Raw genomic sequence first — 10,384 nt, 5'->3', positions numbered from 1 at the left:
CCACATCCTCCCTCTGCTTGAGCGTTTCAAAACTAAGGATTAACACTTCCCTCGAGCTGAGTGTATTGTGAACAGAATTACAATGCTATTGCGTGTCCAGTTTATAACGGGTTCTAATGGTACTTGTTATTTCTATCATATTAAGAGAAAATTAGTGGCTAATATTATTATGAAAGGCATAGCTATTTACAAATATTCATATCATATCGTTATAATGGAGGCCCATATAATATTGTAAGGGGAACGAGCTGATAAAACTTTTAACTTTTCTTTGCTAGGATGAGACGTCTTCCTCTTACAACTGTATATGGACTGTACATATACTGGACAATTATTTATCATAAAAGTAGGCTTACCAAATTCGTTCTACATCTCCAGAAGCGCCGGGAATAGGATTGTTGAAACTCATTTTATAGTTCCTGTCGAACGATCTTTATCACAGTTATAGTTTAGTTCCTAATATCACTTGACATATTTTGCACAGATTCTGTAAATAACTTATTGTTCACGCTCAATCCTGTAGAACAACTTATGACCACAGTTTCAACACTCATAGTTCAGTTTTCAATGTCACCTATCATATTGCACATATTCTGTAAATAACTTATTGTTCACACTCAAAATGTTAACTAATAAAATACAGTGAACAAAGAAATTTCTATTTATATTATCTGAAAGATGAGAAACATATCACTGTGGAACAAAATAGGGAAGATACAACTACATATATTTATTACATGGCTGTGGTATGTAGTTTAGCGGAGTAATAAATTTGCACAGATTACTTCTTGCTCGTCTACAGTAGGTCTTAACAATGATGAGGCTGTTCTTTGATAAGGTCTTTTTTTAGTGGAGAATAATCTTCTTTGCGGTTCGAAATTTATTCTTTTAGAAGAAGATGGCATGTGTGTAGACGATGTGTTGTGTGCCGTCATGGATTTCCGGGCCCGTATTTTAGGTATTATAGGTTGAAGGTGTTTCTCAGCAATTTCAGAATCTTCAATATCCTCAACTTCTGCAAGAATTTGTCCGAACATTTCTCTAAGTTTTCTTTTTCTTTGTTGTACACCGTTATCCGAATTTTTCTTCAGCGGATTGCGAATCTCATTTATGAGTCTTTCTTCTTTCTCTTTAGATGGGCGTTCCTGAATAACAAGGTCATTTTCTGTGCTGGAATTGTCTGTATTTTTTTCTTCAGCAGACTGCATTGCTATCAGATGGATATGCTTACACATATTGAATTTGATGGCTGACTCGTGACAGCTACATATATATGCATGAATGCAGACTTTACATTCACTGCATGTTAAATTACACTTGCAGTCTCTTTCATCTGTTTTCCTAATTTCGTATATTTCATGCCTATTGGCAGATGGTACTCTCCACAAGTCACCATCGTAGATAACATTTTCTGATGAAAGAGACAGTGCTTTCGTATGTCCGCGTCTTATCTCAGACAGTTTACTTGTTACTTTACCTCTGTGTAAGTAAATGAGACGCTCAAAAAGTTTATCTCTTATGAACCGCATCAGGATATCGATGGTTATGTCCAACCTTTTCGGGTACTTCCCGCCCATATAAATGTGCTTGATAATTCCATGCATTCGCTCCAAATGCATGTTGGTATTGAGACCTGCATGGAGGCGATGGCAATACGCCCAACTAGAAGCACAGTGTTTATAATGCAGCTCGAAATACAGGACAAATTCCAGAGTGTCCGGGTCACTTTTTAAATCAGTTAATGCCTGATTTAACATCCTCGAAAATGCATTCGAATCTTTCTCTTCTAGCAGAATCCTTAATATCTTGTAAGTTTCAGCCTGCTTTTCCCTTCCTTTAATTTTACTAAGATTTTTTCTCCACGCACGGTCAACATGCCAAGAACAGAAAAGTCGAAACTTGGGAGGAAGCATTACTTTCATCCAGGCATTGTAGAATGATTCCGCCATGTCCGACATGAAAACTTTAGGCTCAAGTTTTTGAGACATAGCCTCTCTCAAAACCGACATGAATATTTCCATGACTGTCGTGTCAGACCTGTTACTCAGCATGAAAGCACACGGGAAACCTTGGCATTTTTCGTCGATAACTAGCAGTGTAGTCAGTTCAAATCCATATGAATTCATCCCGTGTGTGCTATCAAGGCAAATGCAGTTAGAACCATATTTTTCAAGCATTTCCCTTTGTGATTCGTTCATAAGAATCAACACGAAGTCCTCTATGTTTAACTGCGAATTCGAGGAAGGAATGCTTTGTGCCTTGTAGAAACGCACTACATCTCCTAATGTATCCACTTCACGGATCCAAGCTTCGACACTCGTGCAATCATTTCGATGCCGTACTGCCTCAGGTGGTGGTGATTATTGTTTTAAGAGGAAGTACAACTTGGCAACCATCCTCTATATAACACTAATCAGAGGAAAAATAGAAGGGATCCGACACTTCGAAAAACGAAGATATCGGCCAAAGGAAGACAAGGGCCACGAAGGGCGTGAAAATGAAAGACTCCCTAGCCCTCGCAAACCTAATAGCGTCGGGGTCTGAAAAGAACAACAGTTGACCAAGGGAGGTCGGATAGGATAGGTGAAAGTGAGGAGCCTGGCACAAGTAAGTGGAAGCAATGCCAGGACTCAGCTAAGAGCCCCGTGGTCGCCAACCCACGCTCCAAAGTTCAGAGCCTCTGGGGCCCCTTTTAGTCGCCTCTTACGACAGGCAGGGGATACCGTGGGTGTTATTCTACCGCCCCCACCCACAGGGGGACGTACTGCCTCAGATTTTAAATTATACTGTTGTTCGATGTTAAACATATCTTTCCTGGTGAGAAGATGTATGCGATCTATATCTGAACAGCCTATAGAAAATCGAACATCATCAAGAATTTTATCAAAGGGAATTTTCATGGCTATTTTACTTGCTATATCTTCCCTCTCTAATTTTGTCAGCCTCAGACGACCCAGTTCTGGTTGGTGACCGACATGGGTTTTGCAGAAATTAGCAACTGTTTTTCCTGATGAGCTGAAGGTAACATCTATTTTCGATGGACGATGGCCGTTTATTTTATTTGTTCCCAAAATTTTATCATGCCGTATGTTCTGCCCTTTAGTCCTAAAATAACCATCGCGATGACAAACAAAAGACATTTTTGTAGAACCATCAATTTTACTTACATATTTAGAGCGCCATGTGACGTACTCACAGACATGGTCTTTCTCAGTGTTCGCCTTCCAGCTGTAAAACTCCTCACTACTGGAGAATTCCAGAGTCTCGTGTGAAATAGAAATGTCATGATTGTTCGTATAATGTTTCATTTCATTTTTTCATTTCATTCATTTATTTCAATTAATTCCAACGAGTGCACCGCATCCGTTCTTGAGTCCAGTAACTCTGAACAAATTGGACATCTTACTTTCACTAATACACTGTCTGTGCGTGGATTTACGTGCTTCGCACTTAGATGACACTTTAAATTGTACTTATTATGAGTGCTGAAACTGCAGAAGTCACATGTAAATTTCACTGCATCACCTGAATGTTTCGTCTGAAAATGACGATTCAAGTTTTTTCTATAATTAAAAGATGTAGAACATACTGTGCACACAAAGTTATTCATGACTACTGACTAGCTTAATAATTTCACTCCAAAATTCTCAAAGAAAAAAACTTCAATCTACGTTTTTACAAACTTCATCTGACTACCGCACGCTACATATTGGGAGCGAACATCTTTCCGCGCGGGATCTTCGGGAATGCATAAACTGCAAGAAAAGAAAGAAAGACGTGTATTATAGGATGTACCGGTAGGAGATACTGCACACACCTCTATTTTAGAATTAAATTTCATACACTACCTTAATTAATTACTTGTGACGACACGATAGAATTAAATAATACACTAGCTAAATTATTCCACTCAAAGATTTTCAAAGAATGAAAGGTGAGCGGGACTTGTGACGACACGATGCGTTCGGCACTACGAGCCGAGTGACACCGAATATAACCGATGACGGCTCCTGAGTGTCAGGCGCTAGACAAAAGTCTTGCTGTTTTCACCGAGAAAGTCGATAGTGCTGCTCATGGGTATGTCACCCGCATAGGTCCTACCCTTCCGAGGGCCCAGCTCAGACTGAATACTTTAGCCCTGCACTCGCGGGGGCGCGCTGTTGTACTTCACGTCACTCACCGTAAGCCCACGTGACGAATACGGCAGCTCCTATTGGTAGAAATATCTCCCGATTGCTATTGGTCAATTTGAGTTTGACAACTTGGACCACGTGGGACGACCACGTTTGTGACACTTTGCTTCACTTTGATTTGTATGCATTTATCTGTTATCTTCGTTTTCGTGTTTGAAGAAAAAGTACAAGATATTTGAGGTAAGCATCCTTATGGTTCTTGTTTTACTAATCTCCTGAGGCCAGAACATGAAAATATACCACACCAAGGCAAATGACTTTCGGATAAATTGAATCATATTCGCCTAGTCCTAAATTTGCTATTTATTTTATTTAACGTTTGAATATTGTTTGCGGGATATTCCATTCTATTTTTAAAACAAAATCCTATTAAAAGGATAGTAGGCCGCAGGAGGTTAAGTAGTTATTAAGTTGATTGATAGCTGCTCATGTTCCCAAAAATTTCTTTTTGGCTGTCGCTGTTTTATTACCTTTTTGCATGGTGGTTACATAAGTCTACTTGAAACAGACACCTTAAAATTCTGTTGATGTAATGTTATATTATTTATGATAATCCACTATCATTTTGAGGGTATTGAAATTAGCAGTAAAAATATAAACTGATACAGTGTCCTTTATTACTTTCTTCTATTTCCTTTCATGTCTCAGACCATGCACGAAACGTGTCAGATCTGTGGCATTTACACAGATAGCAAAGAAGGCCAGCAACAGGGAATCTTATTTCATCATTTCCCTGTTGGTAGACCGGATATTTGCAGAGAGTGGTTGGACGTTGTGGGGGGTCGAATGCTTGCGGCAGCTTCCTCCGAAGCAGCTGAAGAACCGCACTGTGTGCTCTAGGCACTTTCGCCACTCGAGCTATCCAGGACCGCTATCAAGGTTGCTGTATAAAGATACTGTCCCGGAAAGAGGTAAGTAGTAGTAGTAGTCGTTGTTATTAATTTCACAGTTCTGTGACCTATCAAATTTTCCTGGGTTTCATTTCAAATTGCTCTCCAGAGGTAATGATGATAAATTCATCAGTGCCAGATGAGGGGGAACCTCGCTTCTCATAATGAAATTTACTATAATGCCTGTCACACCTGGTCTTGCCGTACCTGTAAGTTGAAATTGGTACATCTCTTACAGGCCTAACCTTTATTATTAACAGAATAGTGCAGAAATGTGCAAATTTTATAATTTTTATAATCCATCAGTGGCTTTACGTTAGCTGAATTGTGATGGTGAGGTATTTAATTGAGCTCGCTATATTAACTCCCTCTTTATCTGAAAACCATTTGCACCGTTTTGTCCAGGTTCATTTTAAGGGAACCTGGTACACATTTTTTTATTTTCCACAATTTTTGAGCAATCACAATGAAACTGTTGTGGAATATGTAGGACTATTATAGAAATAACATATCTTATTTTCAGCTAAATATCCTTATTAGTTTATGAGATATGATGTACTTTGTGTTTATGATGCTCGCAAAACAGGCAACTTTCAAAAAGTTCCCTGTGGGATGGATTTTTACCTGAGAGTTTGAAAACTTCTTCCTTATAACATAAAAAAACTCAAGGATGGAATTTTCAATTCACCCTATGTCGCTTAATTAACTCCTGTTTCAAGTTTGTAATTGTATTTTATATGTAATTTTCCACTAATTTTCTGTTCATTTTGCCTCATAAAATGAGTATATTGTAGAAGAATGAAAAATCTATCCTACAATTTTCTTGGTAGGTCACATAGAAGCTACATACCAACTTTGGCAAATATAGGTTTAGATTTGATCTGCATGGAACAGTGCAGGTTACAAAAAATGGTATTTTGAGTTAAATGAATTTTAGTTCTAAAACCATTAAAAGTTTTCATAATGGCCTTTCCAAATCTCTTAAAATTCACCAGCACTATAACTCCTACCCTCCTGCTTCTTCTTGGCTTCATCCCTGTGTACCTTTAGGAGTTTCAGTTTTTCCTGGCTGTTTTCTTTTGTTGGGTGACTGACTGCTGACTGTGAAATTTTCTTCTTTCATCTCTTTGTGTGGCAAGTTTGGTGGATGCTGGTGAAAGTTTATAATTCCTTACAGCCATTTTCATTTCTTGTGTTGCACTACATCTCATGTTGTATTCTGCAACTGCATTAGAAACAGCTATTCCAAGTCGTTTTGAGGACACAAAGGTCTCTTCTCATGGGCGCCCGGAGGATCTTTTCCAAGGGGGGGCACATCAACAATTTTCTTGAATATAAAAACCAATATAACGTCAGCAACATTAAATTGTTTACAGAAATTTCTGGTTATAACAGATGCTAGATGACTGTCAGTAATTTCAGTTTATGAAATAATCTGGTATGATATTAAACAATTGAACATCAACATTTTTAGAATTCCAGGGGAGGCAAATACCCCCCCTTGCCGCCGCCCCCCCCCCCCCCTCCCTTGCGGGCGCCAATGGGCACTTTTTCCACATACATGCATGAAGACTTTCATTGGCAATTTGAGTATCCCCTTTACAACATCTAGACAGAAGTTCAGTTGATGCCAGCCTTTGGTATACAGACAAAATTTTCAGCAGCATTGCAATTGTGAACTGAACTGACAATTTTTGTGACTTTGAGGGGTTTGTCCAGTTGCGATACTCTTATTGTAGAAGCACCATGATTCAGGTCTTTGGGGGCATTTCTTATGCTTAGGATCTTCTTCTGTGGAGGAGTAATAGTATAGTGTGGCACATATTGCAGATTTCATATTATCTACAGAGGGAATATTTGCACATATTGCCTGCCTATAATCATTTGTGAGCTTCGCAGTAGTTGCTTCCTTCAAACTTCCAGGTCCCCTTCCCCCAAGTGTAGTTCCTTCATGGTTGACTAAATTGTAGGATGAAGTAGTTCATAACGTAGCTAACAGTTGGCAGTATATATTGCAATATTAAAAAATAGTATAATCTCAATGCTACTGTAAAGAGGGAATTAATGGTAACAGAAGGAACACGGATAGCCGAGCATACAGAGGAGAGGAGGCGTGGTTGATAATTAAATGACCGTGCAGAACCATTTAAAAACGACCGTAACTACGTCAAAAACAGTCACAGCAGCACAAAACCACATTTGTTATTTAGAGGATGGTTAATATAATTTATTTATGCCAGAATTCAAATTTCAACAATTTCATCCATTTAAAAAAATGTGTCCCAGGTTCCGCTAACTTTGTTGTCTTCAGAATATTTTTCAAGCCTGACCACAGTTGCTTAAAGATCATCTTTGTTCTGAGAACCTTTATGTAGGTCATCAGCATATACCGTTATACCGTTCTTAGTGTGTGTGTGTTTTTTTTTTCATATAGGTGTGCCTCGACACAAGGCTGGTCCACGGCCAAGTCCTTCCGCTGCTATGACTGCTGCTGCTCACACCACCTGCACCACCGGCACTCCTACTGCTTCTGCTACTACTACCTACTACCACCGGTGCTGTTGCTGCCACCACCATCTCCATGCCTGCCGCTGCTACTACTGCTACTGCTATGGGTAATGGTGCTGCTGCTATTACTACCATGACCTCCACTCCTGCTGCTCCTGCTTTCACATATAAATACTATAAAACTGTGAATTTAAATGATAAATCATTAGCAAAATTTCATCAATTACATCGGAGATCAAATGTTTAGCTTGACCACTACGTAGTCACGAGCTGGGGTCTGGATTAGCGTGGAATCACATGCGAGCCCTCTGTTCCGCATAACATCACAAACCTGTATGGCAGTCCACGTGCCCACAGCAACTGAGTGGGAGGCCTAACTCCACTGTTACATGATTTGGAAGGAGCTATAGAACACTAGAAGATCAAAGTAGGCCTACTCTGTTATATCTTGTTTGTGATGATAACATTCAAATAGTTCAATTGTGCAGTTAATGTTTACCTGTCTGATATTTTTGTTAACACCCTGAGGGGAACGAATTGAAATTTATTTTCATATTGAAGTTTTACATAGTATTCCCCACCTGCCTACTCATTCTTGCCACCCGGCTGACAAACATTACTGGGGAGAACACTGGTGCTAATGTTATTAATGTTCATTTTACATTCAGATTAAACAATTTCAATTTGTGAATGCTAATGATTGTTTATCAATATATTTAATTTTGTTTTACAAAACACCCAGCAAGGAGGCTGTGCAGTGGGGTCATGCATCTATGAAATTGCGCTTGTGCAGTGGTGGGTTCGAACCCCACTGTCGGCAGCCCTGAAAATAGTTTTCTGTGGTTTCCCATTTTCACACCAGGCAAATGCTGGGGCTGTACCTTAATTAAGGCCATGGCTGCTTCCTTCCCGTTCCTAGGCCTTTCCTGTCCCATTGTCGCCATAAGACCTATCTGAGTTGGTGCAACCTAAAGCAACTAGCCTTATAATAGTTGTCCCCCTGTGGGTAGGGGCAGTAGACTAACAGCCACGACATCCTCTGCCTGCTGTAAGAGATGACTAAAAGGGATCCCATGTGCGCTCTGCACTTGGGATCTGGGGTAGGCGACCACGGAGCCCTTAATTGAATTTTGACATTGCTTCCGCTTACTTGTGCCAGGCACCGCACTTTCATCTATCCTATCTGATCTACCTTGATCACCACCTGTTCTTTTCTGCTCCCGATTGTATTATGTATGGAGGCTTAGGGAGATTTATTTTCAAACCCTCCATGGCCCTGGTCTTCCTTAGCCGATACCATCATTATTCCTAGTGTCGGCCCCCTTCTATTTCTTCTCTCCGATTACTAATATATATTGGGGGTGGTTGCCTAGTTGTACTTTCTCTTAAAACAATGGCCTAGATGTTAGGCCCTTTTAATCAACAAGCATCATCATCTTAAGCAAGGAGATTTGTGGTGAGGGCAAGATGTTTGGTGGCCATGGCATATACTAGGAACTGTCCCATCATTCGCCTTACTGCAGGTGAAAGGAAAACCATTCTCAGGACAGCCAGTGGTAGGGGAACAGCCCGTTTCTGTGTCCCAAATGCAGAGGTGTAGAAACACGGTGGAACCGTGGCCACCCCTCCTCTGCTTGGTTGGCCGGTTGGAGTGCATGTTATCATACCACAGATCAGCCTATCTGCAACCACCGACATAGATTTCTGCCTTCATTGTACAGTAGATACAAATGGCACTGTCTGAAGTGAGTTTCCACTGTCTTCAACTGGCATTTTGTGTAGGTCACAGCACAGTCCCTTGCACACCGTAATGTTGTGGAAGGTAGCAGCATATTGTTCATAATACTGTACTAAATTATCAAACAATTTCTTGGATGTAGCTCTTAATAGGTGGAGCTATGTTGTGACTTGGCATGGGTATGTTTTGTGCTGGATCAGCTGCCATATTATTGTACGTAGATCCTGATGCTACATATTTCTGTCAATTTATTGGAACTCCTCTCCTGTGGATGGACTGAAAGGAAGCATTATTTGTACCTCCTGCATGTTGTATGAGGGAACAATCACAGAATCTGTAAGCGCTCTCTTGTCTTTTAAACTCACAAATGTATTCATGATTCCATCCTTTTCCATGTACCAGAAAAATTTAGCTATATCCTACTGTCACACAAAATAGAACATTTCTAACTATTGTAAATAGTGCAGATCAATGAATACAAGGGATGCACACAATTTTGTAGCTTGACATTGGTTGTCATCTAAATGCAGATGACTGATTGAATGATATGTTGTGTTTTGATGCAATATGTAAGAACAGGGTATGTGCTATCATGTCTTGGTTTCTTCAAACACTACTCTGCCAGAGATTTGCCATCCTCTAGTAGATGCAAAAGAAGTAAAAATCTCAATATTTCTCAGTGTGTGGCCCTAGGTGCCTCATTTGACAGACTGAAAGATGTATCATATAGTAAGTTCCTTGGGAAAATAGGCTACAAATGGTGTTGCTGAAAACTTTTGACATGTCAATGCAACGTTAGACTGCAATAAGAGAGAAAAGTATTATGTTGTAACTTGTCAGTTCCAGTCGTTCTTTCATAAATGAATGATTTTGTATTTGTGTTGTATTGAATAGTTTTCTGGCTGATGAATATTAATTGATGATTAACACTGCTGCATGTAATGTCAAGAGATTATGATATACTATGATCACTAAAACTTTTGTGCAAATTTCTACACCATTTTATACCTGTAACACTGTGGATAGTAGGTAGAATATAGCTCCATAAATCAAAA

The 10,384-nt window shown here is 39.6% G+C and overlaps 1 long non-coding RNA gene across 1 annotated transcript; it reads left to right on the top strand.

Moving 5' to 3' along the window:
• Positions 1 to 4,083: 4,083 nt before the first annotated feature.
• Positions 4,084 to 10,384, top strand: LOC137503212 (uncharacterized). The gene is made up of 3 exons (XR_011019103.1): positions 4,084 to 4,373; positions 4,842 to 5,104; positions 7,518 to 10,384. It is a non-coding gene; the product is annotated as an uncharacterized lncRNA (long non-coding RNA).

The sequence above is a fragment of the Anabrus simplex genome, chromosome X (assembly GCF_040414725.1).
Source record: "Anabrus simplex isolate iqAnaSimp1 chromosome X, ASM4041472v1, whole genome shotgun sequence".
Lineage (NCBI taxonomy): Eukaryota > Metazoa > Arthropoda > Insecta > Orthoptera > Tettigoniidae > Anabrus > Anabrus simplex.
Note: the sequence above shows the minus strand (reverse complement) of the source record. Positions and strands in the feature narration are given on the sequence as shown.